Raw genomic sequence first — 21036 nt, 5'->3', positions numbered from 1 at the left:
GGTGATGTTGGTAAAGTTTTTTGAAAGGAGGTAATGATTCAGAAGTCTGTGTCCAGTTTTCAGATGAGGCTAATGGGCATATTGAAGCGATTTCAACTTTCAGTGTGACTCAGGACCAGGAGTATTTACTTTACCTTAAAATTGGACTTGGTTTCCCACATTATTTAAATATTCTAAAGTTACATTCTAATAGTTCTTCAGTATTTCTTTCAAGCAAAATGCAACTTTGTCTTTAGCTTACATTAGAAAAAGAAACAAAACTAATATTGTTAAATGTCTATTAAAAAAAACCCTGTTTTAAATCAGCACCATTCTAGAAATGTGGTTCTGTCACTTCATTGTTTAGCCAGTAATAGGATATTACAGTAACCCTGTGGGGTGCAAACTCAGCCTGGGATCCCGTGTGCCAGGTCTTGTATTGACAAACTGTAAAGGCATTTCTTGCCTCAGAGGCCAGAGACTAAAAGAAGTCCAGTGTAGATGAGAGGTGGGGGACAGGACAGTGTGGGGACCTGAGTTTGGATCACCTCAAGCTCATTCCTGTATTTTGGCCAGCACAGGGTATTTCCAGATAGGGATTTGAGCCTCGCAGCTTGGGCTCACACCTAATTAAGTCTGAATGTGGCAGAGTGAATTAGTGTGTGGGTGTACATTGTCACGTGTGCACCAGGGGCACCGCTCTGTGCTACGCTAATTAACCAAGTTTTGCGAGAGGTGACAAAAAACAACTCTGGTATTTTTGTCTCTGGTGCACTTGGAATTTAAGTGAGAAGAGTAAGACAGTAATGCACTTTGAATAATTTAATACTTGACTTGCTTGTAGTTGTGGGTCACATTTGTCTTACAAAATCCTTTTGTCTGTGGTGTTTGGTTGATGAAAGGAATTGAACTGTGGCATTGTGGGTAGAAATAGCACATATCAATTCTGCTCTTCTTTACTCTGGTAGTCCCATTTGGAGTCAACAGAAGGAAGTATTTAACAAAAAAAAGCATAATTTACCCAATTCCTGACATGATGGGCTGGAAAACCTGTCCATATAATTCCTCTCTCTTTTGAATTCTCTTTCTGTTAACTAAAATTTAGCTTTTTAAAGAGAGTTTATTTAAATCCCCCAAATCCTTCTTCACAAATATACAACAGTTTTAGGAGAGGTTCTTCTTAAAATACTAGAATGGTGCTTTTCACAGCACCTTTGTAACAACCAGATTAGGTCAGTGTTATTGGTTTAAAAAAAAAAAGACAATAATAGTGTAGTATAAAATTCACTTAAAATGTACTCAGGCCATGCTTTACAAAGGTGGATTTAGGGCCATATTTTAAATTTAGCACATCCTAAATGACTTTATGAATTCGGGCTACATAATACTCAGCAATAAGAAGAGTGGTGGTAGCTATTTTCACATGGTGTAGAGAATGCTGAAGAATTAAAAACTGAACTGTCTTACTGAAATAGGCAGTATGCGTATTTCAGCGGCTACACTAAAAGACAGACTTTGTTGGATTTATTTTAATTTTGACAACAATAGATTTGACATATTCAAGTTGGTTATCTTTTACCTGCTGGCTTTTGCCTCTGGTAATAGCTAATAACTGGAGATGAGCAGAGAGATCTATCAAAGAAGAAGACCGTAGGGGAAAAGAAGATTAAATAAATGCTTAATGGACCTACGTAGACATATATGCACTGGTTTGTGTTAATGGGAGGAAATCCAAGCTGTTCTTTGAAAGGAATCACTCTATGTCTAAAACATCACTCCATCACTTCTAGCATAGCCCACGTGCCCCCAGATATTACCCTTGCGCTTAAAAGTTCCTAGATCCTTTGGGCAGCCTTGCAGCTTCAGTATTTTACTTTGTAGTGTCTCGTAAGTAGAAGCTGGGTCCTTCCTGGACAAGGAAGTGAAAAGCTAGAGTTGAAATCCATACAGGAAATCAAAAGCTGCACCCAAGATGGAGGCACTCGGTACAAATGTTGCCATTTGTGTTTATAAAACAGATGAAGGCCTATGTGTCAAGTTTAAATTTGCAAACTTCTGGTGGTTTGTGTGTAAACACCAAAGTAACATTAACATTGCTTTAAACATGGTTTTGTTTGCTTTAATATCCTATAAATTTTAGTCTGACATTAAATGTGTCATTGAGTGTGATGAAGCTGGAGGGTAATATCTCACTCAAGTGCCATTTTTGTCATCGTTCAAAACTATGGTAATGCATTTGATGATTCTTATCTGTTCCTCAGTGTCTGTGGTTATCTTTCTTATTTTCATTCTCATGCATATCTGAGATATGTAGTCTGGATCTGGAAGATTTGATTTGCTGCATAAGTTGAAAGACCAGAAAAACTGATCCTCTTTTTTTATTTTATTTTCCTGCAATCTTGTAGACCTTGAAATTGAAGCTGGCACATATGTAAATATGATCTTCTTCCTTGGAACTTTTGAAAGTTGATTTTCTCCACAGGTAAATTAGTCTGTGATTCTAACAGTGACTGTGGCAAAATCAACACAGTGGGGTATGGATTTAAGGATTCTTCAAAGTTCTGCATTAATAATTCCACTCTGCTCCTGTGCATGTATCTATCACTTAGCTAATTGTACTTATGGAACTGATAAAGAGCAAGCTTTGCTTGCTAGGAGGGAGTCTGACAGAGGATTCAATGTTTGGGTGGAAACTGAATGAACACTTAACTCAGTCCTGATACTAGTTTAATTGATCACCTGCCTGTCTAGGACTTTTTTACTCTGTTACGAAGTCAGGTAGAATAATTCCACAAAGCCACAAAAAAATATTTTCAGTCACAACTTTTTTTTTTTCCTGAAATGTTTCCTTGTTCAAAGTAAGGAGCAGTACTGCCCTGCTTGATTTGCGAAGTCATTTTAAGAATAGAAAGTTTTTTCCATATACATACACACAGACATAGTGACGCACTTTAAAGTCTCAGTGTATGAAAAAATCTATGGAAAACATGTTTCTTTTACAAAAAAAACCCCAACATTTTCCCCTCTTGTTGACATGGAATGATTATTACTGAAGTGCAAGGGCAGGATGTGTCATAGTTGTTAAACCCTTCATATTGGAACAGAAGTACATGTTAGCTTTATCTATCATACTTACACTTCCCTTATTCTTGGTGGTAAATATTATTAATCTATTGGAAGTGTGTGTGCACACTTTTGGACATAATTTTGGACAGAATAACAGCATGAACCTTTTTGAAAGTTAATAAAGTTGGGAGTGAATGATAAAGAGCTTCTGCATTAGTCTATGCATTGCTTATGTGCTACTTCTGTTCTAACAGCACAGCCACATGTCACAGTAAAGCCGAACATTTAACATTTCCCATGTGAAAATTTATTTCTGTCCCTCAGGTATCTCCACATGCATGTTAGAGTTGAGCCGTGCTATGCAATCACAGGTTGGTCAGCAGACATTTGGTCTAATTAACTTCAAATTCTGATGTGCGTATATCCTGTCAGGTTAGGTCAAGGCTTAAGGTAGCACTGGAGCCAAACTCTGTAGTTCTCTGTATTAACTGATTGTATTTCTCCCTTTCATTCTACTCTGGAGCAGGCTGACTTTCTCTCCAGATGTTTCAAGGATAGGGAAAATACTGTTTCTTTTGAGAATGCACATCAGCTGAGTCTAAGACTGTTAAGACCTGAGTCAGGTTGGATCACTGAATAAAGAAAGAAGTCTCAGTGTAACATTTGCTGGGCATATTTCTGCTTGGTTGCAGTGGAGTTACGGAAAAATACTAAAGAAATAGGGACTTTTCATAAAAACCCAGTGACCATCTTTCTTCCATCCCCAGTTCACTGCTCCTTAGTTCTGCTGCTCCTTCGTCCTCATGTGCAGAACATTTTACTGCTTGACTCACCTCCCCACAACAAATTCCTCATACCTGTCTTTTTCCCCAGTAGCAGCTTTGGCCTGACAGCCTGGTGTGTTTCTTTTGGAGCTTGTACCTTGTGTTTTAGGATTTGGAATGCATCTTCATTTCTTTTGGGAAAGCATCCAGCCTTTTCTTTGTGTTACCACAGTTAGAAATAGTAGGAAAACCAAACACTTAACACTGTTGCCCATACTTTGTGAGACAGCTGTGCACCAGATCCAAAGTTCTCAGAACAGGACAGAGGCTAGAAACCTTTTCCTGTGATAACATGTATGATAGTAATTGGTAGTGATTTCTATTTTGTTTTGATTTTTAGTTGAAATACACTGTTCATGAAAGTGCTTTTTATAGCTTAGTAGACAAATGGCAGTGGATGGCTTTTTTCTGAAATAGTTTATTGCTTATCAGAATCTTCCCTCTCTTTATGAATAACTTTCAATTGCTATGTTAGCTTTTTTCAAATGTTCCTATGTAAGGGATAATAACCTGATGGCCTGGAAAGCCCCACAAATTGCAGTAGCACTACGTCATGTTTGTATGTGGTTATGAAGAGAAAAAAAATCAACGATTTCTAAGATTTACTCCGTGTGCTTCTGAAGGGCTTTTACAAGTCCTAGGGATTAATAACAATACAGAATATTACAATATGTATTGCAAATATTAAAGTATGTCACAGCTGTCTGCAGTCTTCTAACTTCCTCTGAAGACAATACTGAAAGAGGTCTGTACTCACTTAATCTTCACTTGACAAAATTTGGCATTCTCAAGCAGTGTAGCTGTCTTTTACAGAACAGTTGAAGGAAGTTAGACACTCAAAACCAATGCTAATTTTGCTTAGAAATGGCAGCTTAAACTGTCAGATAGCAAGAAAGTAATGTTGCCCTTGTTACTCCTGTGTTTTTGTTTTTTTCTCTAGCTCAGAGGCTAAGCATTTCAGTGTGGACAGTCAAAGTTTGAGAAGTTAAAAGCAATCAAAAACAGAAGGACAGAAGGGGAATTTTAGGCAGTCCAATTAGTATGAATTATTTTCAGCATCTTGTGTGGCATAAATTAAGTTTTTCCTTTGTTGGCACTTGTGAAAAAATAACAGCTATTGATTAGGCCTGTCGAGCCCTCCTGGCCTGACAAGATATTTTACTGTAGTGTTGTGGGCACAAGCTAGAAATGATGCTGAGAGAGTGAGATCCTCTACAATCATCTTCTCTCATTGTTATTTTTAGTGGGCTTTTTTTTAGATGTACTGTATACAGTAGAACCTTATTAAAGGCTCACTTAAGATCCTCAGATAATCACCCTCACCAAGCTGCTTCTGAGAAGTTTTCAGCAAACCATTTTTAAAGGGAGCAATATATTGATTTCTGAGGAGGGGGCAAGTGGGAGGTTGCTAATCTGGGCACTTGGGTCAAAGCTAGTGTTCGTGTCCCCGATTCCTTATTTTAGTGGGAGTGGGCTGCAAGTGTAGGCGCATCTCTGTCACTGATTAGAACTTGGTTGTTAGATTTTGGTGCTGGCAGTCTGAAAAACTGTGAATGTTGTCTCTTAAATGTAGAACGGATGTAGATTTTTACTCTGATGAAATGAAATGAGGGACCAACACTGACAGTGGTATGAAGAAGAATTTCAGAGGTGACAGTGAGAAGATACAGTGTTTTGTTTTCATTTTCAGATCTGAGCTGAGCAATAAATACTCTAATGTTTGCAAAGATCCTATATTTTGGGGCTGAATATAAGCATCTTAGGGTGAGATGGGCAAGTCTAAAGACCTCATGTTGTCAGGTGAAACAGGTGGGAGAGAGAAAGTTTTGAACAATTTGGTTTCCTGAATTCTTTGTCCCTTTTAGTTCAGTATCAAAATCCGTAGTAAGAGGAAATGCTGTTGCTTTGCATTGTGAGGATCTTTCTACCAGCATAGTCCACATTTAAATCTAGCAGCAGCCTTTGATACTTGAGCAGCAAACAGTGTTAAACCATCAGTAATCCCTATACAAGGTGGATGGTATTGCTTTTGGGTGCTTCTCTATTTTCTTTTCTAAATAATCCCAGATAGTTGTGGTCATATATTCCTTTGGCAGGAGGTATCTTGAGTTTCCTTACTGTTATTTATTCAAAACTCCTGGAAAGCCATTTGGAGATAGTATATGATAAAGACCACAGTATGCAGTCTGAGATTATCGACGTATTGGTGGATGGTAGAATTAATTACATTTTTCTTGTTTTTCTTCATTGGGGTTCAAGCTATTGTCAGGAACGATGACTTGTGTCAGAGAGAGTTTGAGTTCCAGTGCGAGGATGTCCAGCTCTGGCTGCCAGGACATCTTTGTCTGTGGTCAAGGAATGTATGGAGTTAAGAATAAACCCCCAAAACCAGCTCTGATGAGAGAGTAGTAGAGGAAAGGATTTAGGTTTGATGAATCACAGAATGGTTTGGGTTGGAAGGCACCTTAAAGATCATCTCATTTCAACCTCCCTGGCATGGACAGGGACACTTCCAGGGACTGGGCATCTGCAGCTTCTCTGGGCAACCTGTGCCAGTGCCTCACTACACTCACAGTCACTCTCACATTCCTCACTGAGGAGTGAAGGATGGTTCCCATCCCCCTTCCTCGTTCATGATGGTCTTTTTCTCGTCTTTGCCAAGAAGTTCATGCTTGAGATGTCTCTGGTCCGTTGTCTCTTTCTGGAGTTTCAGATGGCTTTAGTTAAAAATTTCCTTTGCTTTTTTGGCTGAAGATTGCAGCCTTGCCTTTTGTATCTGGACCCTAGATATGTAATCCTTGTCACTGTGATATGTGACTGAGATTACTACAACACATTGTGCAGGGGGATGAGGTTTTATACTCTGCAAAGATAATCACTCCTGCTGAATGCCTTTCAGGTTTCTTATGGATGCCATTAGCCATTGGGGGACACACTGGACCTCCTTTTGATGCCTCCATTTGACACCATTGGCTTCTCATTGCCTTTGCCACATGGAGAGTGTATTGTGGCCTGTTTGGGCAGAGCTCTGTGGGCAGGAGTCAGGATATGTCGTGACAGTCGCAGTGAGTTGCAGGGAAGAGTTGTGGGAAGCTATGAAGAGGAGAGAGTCCTTGGGGAGAGTGCCTGGAGCTGGGTCTGTCCCTGCCAGAGTGTTTGGGGACCAGGGGAACATGTCCTGGGCCACCCTCTCCTGAAGCATCCAGGATTCTCCCTTTGGGCTGCTGTTGCCACCTGCTTTTGGGAAGAATTTATTCACAGACAGGATTGTTAAGCATTGGAACAGGCTGCCCAGGGACCTGGTGGAGTCACCCTCCCTGGAGATGTTCAGGAAACGACTGGACATGAGGCTGAGTGCTGTGGTCTAGTTGACAAGGTGGTGGTTGGTTAAAAGTTGGACTTGATCTTGAAGTCTTTTCCAACCTGAATGACTCTGTGTGTGACCTTGGCTCTGCCACTGGGCCTTCTTGGTTGACTTTGAGCCAGACATTTATTTTTCTGCCTTTTTTTTCCCACTTGGGAATAATGATGCCTTTTCAACTGAAGCTGGAAAATTATACAACTGTTAAGATGTACAAAATCACCATGAGATTCAAAGGAATTGTCTTGGACCTGCCAGGAGGAAATTTTGTCATGTGCCACTCTACAGCTCCAGCTTCCCTAAGGTTGCTGGTTATTCAGAGTATGGTGCCTAATCATTAAGTTTTCATATCTGGAGAATGATTGGAACATACGAGTTTGCTTCATAGGTTTTGAGAGGTATAGTAAGATTCTGAGCCGGAATCCTAGAAGTTACCTAGTGCAACGGTTAAAATATATTTATCACTAACCCACTTGGTTAAATTGCTATTGCTATTCCATATAAGACTTGTGTCCTTTGTGTCCTCACAGCTACTTCCTCAAAATACTGTATCCATAACTCTCCTGCTGGTATTTTTTTGGTAGGGCTCCTTTATTCCTCTCCCCTGTTGATTTTCAAACTCAAAGGACTAGATTTAAATAAAAGGGCATGTCTTTGACTTTAATAAGCTTTTAATAAAATCTGAAAAAAATGCCACCAACACCCCTACAAGAGCAGTTTTTATGAGGGTTTGCCTTCCTGCTCTAACCCCTCAAGACCCCATATTCTCTGAGAACTGCTACCCTGCACACCTGGCCATAATTAAGTGGTCTTTGTTTTTCTTTCAGTCTTAGACTTGTTTTACAAAACATGGTGTAATGTAGTATTGGGGAGAGCTTATAAAAGTATTAACTTAAAGTAAAACCTGACTGCCTGGTAAATGTGCCACCCAGTAAGAGACTTACTTATTTCAAGGCAAGCTTTAAAATGTTGACTGTTTTGAAGCTTTGGCTATTTCCCTTTACAGTAGGATCATTAATTTTCTTTTCCTTTTTTTTCTTTTATTTTCTGTTATGTTACCCATCCTGATTTTTTTTTTAATGGAAAGTTACAAGTAGATGAGGTTTTTCACATACTCCTGGAAACCTAGCCATTTCAGGTTGAACAGGACATAAACTGGTTAATAAGAACAGATACCCCAAATTAAAACATTTCAGTGGCATTGAACTGAAAAGAAAAACATGAAAGAGAAAAAGAAGGAAATGCAATATGGACATCATGCGTGATCTTGCCCTCCTTTCAGGTAGGAACAAGTACAGCAGCTTTTAACAATCAGCCCTTGTGTGTTTGTGTGTTTTCCTTCCCTCCATGTTGTTTCACAGTTATCTGTTAGTAACAGCAGTATTATTACACACAGATTAAAAGACAGGCAGCTTTTAGGCTCCTTGACAGTTGGCCAGAGCAGAGATTAGAGATAAAAGTTAATCCCATGAGGTAATAGCAAAAAAAGAGTACAAAGACAAGAGATGAGCCGATAATGGTTTGTTTAGGTAGGAAGGCTTCCCTTGCCTTGGTGATTGGCTCTTGCTCCGTGGTGCTTTGAGTGATAGCTTCCCAAATCCTTTCGAAGGTTTATAACAGTTAGCAGTGGGCTGGGGAGAGAGTTAGGGGAAAAATATGGGAGCCAGCAGTGGTAAAACATAATGAAATCATCCCCGCCATAAATGGAAGGTGCCGGACCATGGGGGAGATGAGAGATGTTTTCTTCCACAGCTGCAGAGCTATTAGTCAGTTAACACTTGGACAGAGGGAGGCTGAAACAGTCTCTAAGTCGGGGTTTAAAATATCAAAGGAACTTACATTTATGTTTCTCGTAAAGTGGAAAATAATTTGAAAATGTAGCAACATGAATATGACTTCAGGGTGGTTAAAATGTTAATAGCATGATATATTTTAAGTTAAAATTCTCTTAAGTTTCATTGCACCTATTCCATGCTCAGAGAGAAAAGTTTGCAAAGGTTTTGAAGATTTCATATATTTTTAGGAATACTCTTAAATCCACATGACATCACAAATGGAATTCAAATAAATCCATCCCTTTCTAGTCAAGTTATGAAGGGGTATTCAGCAGAAGATTAGGAACATGAAACAAGTGAATCTTTACTTCTGCACAGCCCTATCATTTTGCAGCTAACACAGATAAATACGTGTTTGAAATAGAATCTATCTACCAACCACTGGCAATCCAGCACTTCGCTGCAGTCACAAAATTGAAGAGGTGGAAACTCATATCTTTGTTTTTTTAAAGAAATATTGATGAAAGCAGTAGCATCCTGATTCTTGAGTACAGTAATAATACGATTCTGAAATAATCAATTAGTAAGCTAGGATTACTGTACCTGCCTTAAAGCTGACTATTGCTAACACTAGGCTAAGAAGTGAACTGTAATAGAAATAAAAGCGTGCTGTATTATGGCATCTAGCCACTAGAATTGATGGAAGAAAAAATATGCCCTCACATTTCCTTCTTTGTCCTTCTCTTTTGATGAGGGCAAGGAAATAGCCTGAATACCAAAAGATACAATTATAAATAAGGATAATTCCGGAGTGACCATAAGAATGAGTTCCATGAGATATAATTTGTTCTACACTCTGAATGTCTTCAGTTCCCCTAAGAATCTATTTCAAGGAGTCAGTGAATCAAACTCTGCTTTATTCTTCTTTTCTGTCAAGAATTTAACAGCTAGATATTAATTATTATTTCCATTTTTATTTCACTATTTATTTCACTTAATATTCACAGAATATTAATGAAAATTATTTTTGTGCTCACAGTAAGGAAGTCTTGGAAGGAAAAGAGAAGATTGGAAACTAACCAGTCAGATTTTGTCCTCAAACTTAGAAGGAAGTAAAATTATTACTTTTATGATTTTTTTAATATCATAACAAAACACTTTGATCACTCACTGGAGTGTTTGCCAGTCTTTCAGGCTCTGTGGACTGTGGGACAGACGGGGCTTGTCACATTTGTAGATTGGTGTTCAAATTCATGAATTCTGAATTATGCTTATTCATTTTTCAAGAGAGCTTGAGGTCTGAAACAGAAATATTAGTTAGCAATCTGTAAGTACTGTACTATGTCTTCTTTCTAGGTTATGCATAACCAAAGCGTTTTCAAAAAGCCACCAAAAAGTGGTATGAAAACACCACAAATCAGTAATAGGATGTTTTTGCTTGAGAGGTGCAGCATCTTTCAGGGAATATCAGTTTCTTCCAAATACAGTAGCACAGACTGTTTTAGGTACACTACAGGGCTCTAGGCTATCATCTTCTGATGTATGATATCCCAATACTGTTAAAGTAACACTCAGATGTCACAGGGATAGGATATCCTCCTACAGAAGAGTGCATCTGTCTGGGTATTTCTTGTGTGGTGACCAGAGCTGCAGACATTTGCAAGATGCTAATTTGGGAATCAGAAGGGGTGATAGGAAGGAATTTTCCCTTGCATAATTTCCTGACAGAAAAAAAGAACACTTTTATACCTATATTTTCAAGTTAGGCCTTTCTTCATTGCGTTTATCCAAAATATCATGCAGTTTTGCATCCTTCTCTGCCTGAAAGTCTGTAAACTTGCCAAGGTATGTCATGTCCTGTTTTTTTGTTTTGGTTTTGGCCATAGAAATTCCAGCCCCATTTTCTCCTTTTTTTGCTTGAATGAGCAGGAAAAAGAAGTCAGAGTTTGGAGAATGTCCTTTTCCAAAGGAGCTCAGACAAGTTGTTCTGCCTTAAACAATTTTGAAGCTACTTGCTTCAGGCTTGATTAGATTAGTACCAAGTCAGGTCATCAAGTTTTAAGAAGTCGTAAGAAACTGTGGTAACAAAATTTAGTGTCATTTTTTTTTCTTTAGAACAATTAGACAAGAGAACGAAACAGAAGCCTCTCCACTTGCCAAAAGAATTATTACATTCCTCTCTTCTGTTCAGAGGTAATTCCCATTTTTGGATAACAACTTGCCATAGCATTCATAAGCATTGCTAATATAATTTGTTTCTAATAGAATTTCATGGTGCACAAAGCTTGCAAATAATTGGTTTAGGAGTAAATTGAGGGGAGGGTTTTTCTCCAATCTTTTTATCACTTGCTGCTACCATGTGTCATTCAGAGTCCAACTCAATCAAGAGTCTATTACTGATAGCTGAACAGTGTGTTGCCTACAGATCTTTTATGATGCAAAAGTGGGCAGTTGCATTGTGAATGTTTCAAAAGGCATTACATTAAAAAAAAGAACAAAAAAAAGGACTTCACATACAGGCCCTTAGATAGGAAAGTGATTAATTGGAAATAGATTTTTGCTATAATTCTGTTGTTTGGAATCCTAAATTGAGTAATGGGGCTTCTTGAAGAATTTGATTTTTTTTATTGAGAGTCAAAGAAGTTATGTGAATTTTGGGTGTCTCTCCATTTAGTATGTCAGGACTGCTGTGCTCCCTTAACACTGCATCTCAATGCTTCACATATCCCTAACTTGTCTCAAGCTGAAGAGTGAGCAAATAAGATCGTTTAGGGTCCCTGTAGCACAGTTTGGTACCATTACATGAAGTGGTCTGTGTGAGTATTAAGGGTTCGTGTAAGAAGCCTGAGCACTCCTCAGAAGGGAAATAGATATTATCCAAAATGTGTGTGAAGGTTCTTTTAAAAAGTAAACCAAAATATTTTCTGAAAGTCTTACCCCAGTGAATAACTTTGTCTTGAGTGAGTGGGAGTAGTGTACAGTTCACATGAACAGTGTGTTTCATGTTCCTTTGCAGGGGGGTATATTGGGAAAAAATGTTCTCTTTTCCATTATTGCAGTCAAACTTCACATACTGATGATGAGTTGATAAAACCCCTCAGCTTAGATGATTTTCAAATACCTGTTTGCACTTTCTTGACTGATAATCAGTAAATAAACAATTAGATTCTACAAAAGTAGTCTTTATAAAAACATTTTTTCTGTGGCCATGGCTTTCATGGTCAGACAGCAAAAAGATGAAGTCTCAAGCCCCAGGAAAATGGGGGAGAATGAAAAAATATCCTCAAGTTCTTTACTTGATGGGATCAAATTATTTTTTCTGAACTGTCCTACTCCTAACTGTAAAATGCCAAAAAGTTAAATGAAAATCTGTTTTTATGATCAGGAATGAAACTGGGCTTTGTTAAATAAATGTAGCTTCACTGTGTTACCACTGAAGATCTCCTGCTGTACTGACATCTCAGAAGTTGTACCTTACTTAGAAGTTGTACCTTTCTGCCAGTGATACCATGTATGCAAACAGCAGTGATTTGTATTGCATAAAATCAAAACGTAAAATTTTGTCTTTGATTTCTTGCCCTATTTTTTGTTAATAGGGCAGTAGAAAACAGAAATTTAAAAAGTGGCAGGAATCCCTTTATCTCAAAAAGTAAACCTGTAGAAGATTTTCTTTTCTTACTGTTTTCAGAAACAAAATTCTATGCCGAGAGGATCAATTTGATCAGAGACAATAATATTTTACAGAAGAGAAAAATAACAAACTTTAAGCAAGATCTCTGTCAGTAATTCACATGAAGAGGTAGAGAATTTTGGTTCTATTTTTTTCCAGTCTTTTCCAGCCTCCTACGCGTCTGGGTTGTAGGTGGGGTCAAGTTGGGAAGTGTTAAAAATCAGAGAAGAACAGTTTTTGGTATGTTTAAAGTTTATCTAGAAGTAAGAAAAGCCACTTAAAAGGCTTTTTTAGCAAGTGAACTTTCCTGATAATTTAAGAGACCCAGGTGATTCAGGGAGTCTCAACAATGTCTACAAATTTAGGTGATTCTCTGAACTTTTGGAGTTTTAAAGGTTATTCCCGTCACTAGCGGTACAGAGCACTCACCATGACTGGCAACTTTAGGGAGCATGCAGTTTTTACTCTATTGACTCTTGGCTACCGTTTTGTTCATGCTCTGCTCTGTATTCTTGACAGCAAATTGATTTAACTTGCAGCAGGAAAGAGTGTGCGAGTGTGACTGAGCAAAGCCCACAGGAGAGGGGGAGAGAAAGAAATGTGTGAATGTGAAATGTAGCAGGGAGCAAGGCGAGGATACTGAATGGCAACATTTAGGCATTGACTGTGACATTGTATTAACCTTTTTAATGGATGTATGTAATAAAGTGACATGTAAATGGAGCACAAGGGGAGATATGACACTATATCTGGAAAAGGATAAAACAGTCAGTGAATACTGGGCTATTATAGCAGTTTGCAAACCTTGGATAAACTCAGTCAGCGGTTGTATAATTGGTTATTCAATCCCGACCCTTGTTCACAGCTCAAAGCCAGGAACACTGAGACCTGTTGCCAATTTGAGTGAATGCAGTGACTGTACTCGGCCGGAGCCTAACACTGGAGCCAGGCCTTTTCCTGTGGGCTGGTTTCCACCATGTCTGGGACTGGCGCAGTGACAGTAGCCCTTTTGTTGTGAGAGGCTGGCTGGTACTCCCCTCCTTTGCAAAATGTCTAACAGCTACACAAATATAAGAAAATAGGAAAAGGGACTTACTGTAGCTTTTCTCTTACCAAGTTAAATGTAGGGGCTTTGAAAAGAAGGCAAAGTCCAAGCAATAAGGGAAACTGAAGCACATTATGGCCAGTTAAGGAAAGCACCGTCTTCTTCCAGGGTAAGATACAAATTGTGGGGAAACTTGTTCCTCCTAAATCATGCTCCCAACCTGTGCTGAGCAGCCTGGGAAGGGCTCTTTGGAGAAGGGATCCCTGCCAGCCCACTGCAGTGGCTGCTTGCACAAGCACAGGAGCTCCTGCATGGACCCACTCCATAAAAAGTTCCAAAACATTGATGATGTTGTCATGGGTTTGTTTCAGAACCACTGGTATGGAGGTTGTCTCTCTCCAATTATGAAGGCAGCATTCTATCAGCCAGCTAGAGATGAACAGAGGGAGTGTTATAAGTACCCTGGTTCCCTCCACCCTCATCCCTACACAGACAACTTTCCAGTAAAAGCAAGGAGATATTTATGGAATGTCCTGACTCAGAGGCCAGCTGTTTCTCTTCTAGTAAAATGGTAGTTAGAAATAAATCAGAGAAAGGTTTGATTTTGGTTGATGAAATAATGAATATTCAGTAATATATATAGAAGATGAGCCTAGATGAGCTAATGGTCCCTTCTGGTTTCCAGCTTTTTGTGAATGAACCGGCAGTGCTATGAATCTACAGTTTCTCTTTTCCCTCCTTTTTTCCCCCACTTTTCTCTAGCTTTCAGTAGTGGGATCTTGCTCCTTTACAAGCATTATAGTTTCTAAATGTACCTGGGTTACACAGTACTTTTGTCATGTCGTCATTCCCTGTACAGGGAAGGGAATTATTGACACAGTAGATTATGCACGGGCTTTTTAAGTTACAAAATTGAGGTAATGGTTAAAAATTATATGCCTCTAGATCACAAAGAGATGGGCTTGGGGGCTAATCTCTTTACCATCCTGATTTACTCTTGTTCAGAGAAAATAATACAGAGTGCCTGGTTTAATGAAAGGCTGCAATTCAATCAAGAGGTTCTGCTGAGGTCATATAATTTAAATGGTTACAGCACCTCTTGACTGAGTTACAGCCTTGATAATTCAGTACTTTGTTGTTATTTATGAGGGTAACTTTTCAAAGCAATCTGCATATCTCCCGCTAAAACCTGCTTTGAAAATTTTATACCATGATGTCATTGAAAAAGAATTTTTTTCTCTTGGTAAGAAAAGGGAAAAAAACCCCAAACCCCACACCAGCAAAATGAGAGGGGAAAGGAATGCATTGTTTTAGAATAGAAAATTAATCACTTGGAAATAGACTGGTTATTGTGAAGCAAATGCAGAAAGAGTATTGAAGTTGAGATACATGAGAAAAACTACAGAAACTCCTGCCAAGGCTTTTAATGGAAAATACACCACACGTTTCATTATAAACACAGCTTTGGGAGTGAAGAGTTATAACAGTGGACGAAAAAGGGCATTGTGGAAATACATATTTTTCTGATAATCATAGTTAATGTAGCTCAGCCTTAATTGAAGTATTGTATAGAGTAGCAGGAACACATTATAGTAGGGACTGTTGGAACAATTTGGGTGTTTGGAGTGTTCATATAAAGAAGGATGTAGTACTATATGCTGGTGAACCTAGAATGGTATAGTCGTCAGGAGAACTGCGCTGAAGTGCTTTGAAGCCTCTCCCTACTGACATTGAAAAATCCACTCAACGTACACCTCATCTTCTTAACTCCCCCAAATATTATCTGTGTTTTGCATTACAGCCTAATACTGTCTGCAAGGATAACGCACTGATGTCTCCCTTAGGTCAATGTTTCCAATTTAGTGAATTGTAGGTGTCCGACTGGAGATTCCACACTCTCCTGCAGAAGAGTGAGTGCTTGAGACGCATCATTAATTTAATGTAGCTAAGAGACTGGTGGGGTTAAAGGAATTTGTAGTAGCCCCACAGAGAACTACCCAAATGTAATTTAAATAGGATGGAGGAAACTTTTCATGCCTTGATTTTTTTTCTGAGTTAGAAATGTTCAAAGCAGTAATAGCTTCTTTTATATGTTTTAAACTCTTACAAAAACAGTATCTGTAGTATGTATGGAAACAAGTGTTTCAATTAAAGTCAGATCAGGGCTTTGCAGAAGCCTAGCTTTTATGCAAAGCTCTCTAGAAGTGCACCTATGGTGATCTTTTTTTTTCCTCTGGCAAAAGGAGAGAGACGAAGAATAAAAAGTGCAACACACTGCCTACCAAGTAAACCACAAGTCACAGCTGAGCTACGCATCTCCAACCCTGAATTCCTGGAAGGCAAAGTAATTTTTCTCTGTTAATTGTTTTAGGATGGAATTTCATTCAAAAGACTCACAGAGAATTGGAGAATTTCTGTAGCCAAATTTAGAACCAACCAATAGGTTCCATCTAGGTGTAGTAGGAATTTGAGGATTTAGAGGCTGAGTTTCATAAAGATCTGGAAAAAGTTTGGTTTGTGGATTGCTGCATTATATTTCTACCTCTCACTTTTCTTCCTGAGTTACAATGAGCTCGAGATTATTTTTTTTCTTAACTAATGATCTATTACTTCCATTAAGAAATTGTGGGTAACTGAGAAATGCGTATTTCTACCTTTTTTTCTATGAAAAAAACTCCAGTCATTTTATGTTCTCCTTAATCCTTGAACCATATAATACATTATATCCTGGCTCTTCTGTTATTTATAAAGCCAAAGCTGATGGTGTCACTTTTAACACTGCCTACCCTGCCATCCTTGCAAGGAAAGGTATAACATATTCTGGAAAGGTATAATATGTTGCATATTATGCCCTAGTGTGACATTTACTTTTTAAATTATGCTGTCCTTTCTGTATTCTTGATTCAGCTTGTGTTAAAGTAACTGGAAAAATGCTGTCTTTGATGTCCCAGGACCCTCCAACTCCATCATCTGCTTTAACAGGGCGCAAGAAAGTTCCCCAGAAACACATGATGCTCAGGGAGAGACTAGGAAGGTTAGCCAACATTTTGCACCAAGCATCTCCTATGGCACTTCCAGTCCCTTAGCAAGGAAGCAGGAAGCTGTGTAAATTGGTGGTGTAGTGCTTAGTGGCTGTGTTCATAGAACCAGGAAGCTCCAAGATTAGGTCAGTGGTTAGAACATGGGAGAGAAGGGAAGCCAGCACTGAAGAATTCTTTCGTTCTGTGCTACCCTGTAACCATTGTGTTTGACATGGCATTTGACCACGTCTGTTTGTTGTTCATGTGTTATTCCCCTGTCTGCCCCCCACGTACATTGGAAAATGCTGTTGAAGAGAGAAAGGGGGACATGGGAGGGCAGGATTGTGAGGGTTTTGTCAATTGCAAAGTCTTAAGACTTTGCTGAAAGCTGCAGTCGTCAGTGTGGTTATGTGATACAGAAATTTATTCCATCGGCTTTCAAGGTATAGACTACTTTCATTTATGCCATAGCATCCCCCCAGGATTAAGTCATTTGTTTCTCCGGCATTCTCTTAAAGCCTGGTCACAAAAGAGAACTTTCTGAACAATGGGCCTGTTATCCTATTCAGCCTTTTCTGATCTATTAAATTCCCTGTTACACCATTCTGCAATTACTCCACACCCCACCTTCCCAGACACCCTGTTCTCAAGCAATCTGGGAATTCACCCTTGTCATTTGCCTCACTCTTGTCATTTGCCTCACTCCACAGGAGCCCCACATCCCTCCACTCCACCACTTTTGATATTGACCCTGGGTCCTTTTCTGGCATACCCACATGTATCTGATATGACTCTCCTTCATATCTCCATACCAGAGGGACATTTATATATGTTTATTCAAAGACTTCTCTATCTTACTCAGAGAGAGAGGTCGGTTTAAGAGAAAATATTTCAGTCTCAGCCCTAGTTTTATCTCAGAGTTGAAAAAGAAAAACTGAATTGCATGTAGTTCTTTTTCCAAACATCTCCTGTTAGATGTGAAATAAATCTCTGTGTAAACTGCATATTGTTGAGCATTGTGTCAGAAAAGAAAGGTAGGTACCATACTGAGATATCAGTGTTAGTCACAAAATTAAATCACAAAAGATACGATTCCATATAACAGTTTGATAATGGTATTATTATTCAGAGTTCATCAGCATTAGCTGTTTCAATGTTAAAATTGAGGCGCAGCTGATACCAGACTTGGATTGATTTTTTCACAGCTGCACCATCAGTTACCTGAGTGATTTCCATGCAAACATTAAAATTCTGCTGAGTTTCTTAGGGACTTTGAGGTAGTTTGAGTCAATGCTCAGAGTTACCCCACAAAGACAAAGAATTAAAGCCAGGAATCCCAGCAGCAGAGCTGCACAGATCCCTGCACTTTCCGGTCCTTTCACAGATCTTTTTTTTGTGCTATATGCTCTTCATTTACAGATTTGATCTTTATTTAAAGGAGTTGTCACTCCGGCGAAGCACCCACTTTTACTGTCAGGTCTTGCAAGATTGCATTCCTGAGTATGGGTCCAGCTCCTTGTAAGGGTTTGTCTTGATGATTCTCAGGTTATGCGTTACTCCATGTGTCCCAGTCCTTTAGTTAGTTGTAGCCTAGTCAGTGCTTGAGATCACAATCATACACGGAAGTTTGGGGTTGGGCGTTCTTTCGGTAGGTGCATGTCGCACTAAGCGCTTTGAATATGAGGCCAGATTCTTTGGAGAGACACCTTGTTATACCAGTCAGAGCTGTGTCAGAAGATGCCTTTTTGCTTTTGTGGCCATGAAAGGTAGAAATAATCAAGATGAGAACACAATTGCTGGTACCAGATTTCTGTCTGACAGAGCAAAGTGTAGCTTCTGCCCATTCACAGCAGAACCCAGATGTCTCTTACCACTACACCGAAGAAGTGAAGAACGAGTAGGATCCTGAACTACAGATGTTGCAGAGAAGGTTGTCTCTTCTAAGTGGTTCTTTTTTCATCAGAACTTGTTCATCCTGATTCAGTTTAGTTTAAGCTTCCCTTGCGCTCATGTTATTAGGACTGCACAGATAAATGCTTTGGAATTGCAAAAAGGAGTTTATTCCTAATTTAAGTCTAGGGGCCAGGCACTAGAGCAGGCCTTCTCAAATGGGTCGTTGAGAAATCTGTAAGGATGAGTACACATAGTCCTGTCTTGTTTTTAATGAAACAAATTAGGTCCCAGAGTGACATGGACAAGTTTGTTGGATGAAGTGGGAGAAGGCTAATTCTAGGTGGCCATTGATGAGATTGGTAGTGCAGAAGTGAGAGAACTGTTTCTTGTTTCAAAGTAACTTCATCGGAGGAAATGTTGACATTTTCTGTATTTCTGGGGTCTGTGTTCTTTTTACCAGGGGGAATGTAGTGCCTCTTGATTGCCAACACTGTGTAAAGAGCTGCCTAGTGAATGACCTTAATTCTTGGGAAGGTATTCTGTTCCTGCCCTGCATTCACCTTACTGGTCTTTGGTGATTCATGAAGCCGTGCTGAATGCAGATGATCCTTCTTGTGGATCTGGACAACTATTTGCAGAGGGAGTTCTATCATCCTAAGGTGAATGAAGGAAGTTTTAAGTTTTCTAAAGTAGTCTGAAAAAGTTTTCCTGCAGGGTATGAGTGAGATTCCTCTCTGATAAAAAAGATGTTTTCACTTTGGAGTGCTGGCAGTAATTTGAAGGCATAGTTTATGCTTCAATCTAAATCCTGTTGTCTTTTCTGATAAGTTCCTGTTACAGCTGTTTCACACTTGCCCAGGCTGCTGCAGTTACCTGTTTGATGGCTGGGGAATGGCTCCATGTTGGTGACAGTTTTCAATAGCCAAGGAGTGGCTGCAGAGTTGCCCTAACTCTCCTGCTCCTTCAGTGCATTGTGTAGTATAAGTACGTTTTGGATTTGACAAATGAGGCCCCTTTCTTAGTGTTGTTTTTTCCTTGTTCTCAGCATTGTTTTCCTTGTCTCTCTTCCCTTTTTTCCTCTGACTTTTCTGCGTTTACTTTCTGACTTTCCTTTCCCCTTGTCTAGAACTATTATGTTAAAGAGCTATGCATAACAGACTTTTCTCTGATTTCTCTTCGGGTATTTGGGGATTACCTGTCACAGCTGTTATATGGCTGAACCACCCATGTATCTCGATGTTATTCCTTAGAAAGAAAAATGCTTGATCAAAAGGAAACCCAGTGTATTTCCTCACCCTATTTACGCTGAAAATAACAGTCCAAAAAATCCGTGAATGGAGACAACTGAGAACAAACAGAACAAGTTGTCAAGGCAGATGGAATGCTGTACTTCAGTGGAGAAGCCTGTGTGCAAGTCTTGGGAGATTATTTTAGGCAAGTCCAAGGATGACATTAGCCTTAATAATTTCCACTTAATTTGACATAATGATTTTATGCAAATATCATTTACATCACAACTAGCAGTCTGATTTACTGTGAAACTACCTGCACTTCAGAAGCTTTGATTTATAGTGTACCATTTTTTTAATGTTATTATTAATAATATTATTTTTCCTGTCTTTCTGGCATCTGGCAATCAATAGTTGAGATTTTGTGTTCACATATGTTGTGCAAGAGGAGTTCAGGATGTGTAGTTGTTTAGCATCAGGCATATGTGCTTTAATTCTCACTTCCAATGGTAAAACAGTCTGTCATATTTTGAAAAAGAATAGAAATCCGGGCCTGCTGTGTGGGGTTTTTTGTTGTTTCAGGGGGATATCCTTTTCAGTTTTCTGTTTTCAATTTTTAAAATTCCTTTAATGGTTTTATTAACATTCCAAATGAGTACTTTCTGGTTCTTTCAATGTTATCATTCAGTTCAAATTATAATAGTACACATTTACTCTAGGAAGTACATACACAATCTGATGTCTGTAGCCCTTTCACTACACGTTCACGTAAATTTAAAATTTAAATAAATGGGTCCAGATGATCAAAAGATGTACATACTGTTACCTCAATTTGATCGAACACATGACTCTAAACCAACCAGTTCCACAATATGTTTTTGATGGTTTTTAGCTTTACATTTTCAACTTTCAAGTGTATTTGTGCTTCCAGGTCACTTTCTGGTTACTGATTTCATTTGGCCATGGAATTGCCTGATTTTCCTTCCTATTTACCTGGTTTGCCGGGACAGTGACAACACAGGGCTTGCATTTGATAGGGTTTATCTGTTGCATACCATTTTTTAATTGAGTAACCTCATCTAGTAAATGTATGTGTATCAGAAATATATTAGGATCAGAAAACATTTTGGCACAATTTTTTCTCTTGGCAGTAACATGTCTGAGTCCATTGTTT

General features: G+C 38.9%; 1 protein-coding gene across 16 annotated transcripts in view; it reads left to right on the top strand.

The window, feature by feature from the left end:
• The window catches only part of SOX5 (SRY-box transcription factor 5), a 613432-nt gene that overhangs the window by 421053 nt on the left and 171343 nt on the right, over positions 1-21036 (top strand). Inside the window, exon 1 of one of the 16 annotated variants that reach the window (XM_032105165.1) lies at positions 11177-11198. The exons of the other annotated variants lie outside the window; for them this stretch is intronic. The gene's annotated coding sequence lies outside the window, so the exon portion shown is untranslated. Of the gene's footprint in view, positions 1-11176; positions 11199-21036 lie in introns of those variants that run through there. 16 annotated transcript variants of the gene reach the window in all.

This window comes from Corvus moneduloides, chromosome 4 (genome assembly GCF_009650955.1).
Source record: "Corvus moneduloides isolate bCorMon1 chromosome 4, bCorMon1.pri, whole genome shotgun sequence".
NCBI classification, from domain to species: Eukaryota; Metazoa; Chordata; class Aves; order Passeriformes; family Corvidae; genus Corvus; species Corvus moneduloides.
The sequence above is the reverse complement of the archived record's forward strand: the minus strand, read 5'-3'. Positions and strand labels throughout refer to the sequence as shown.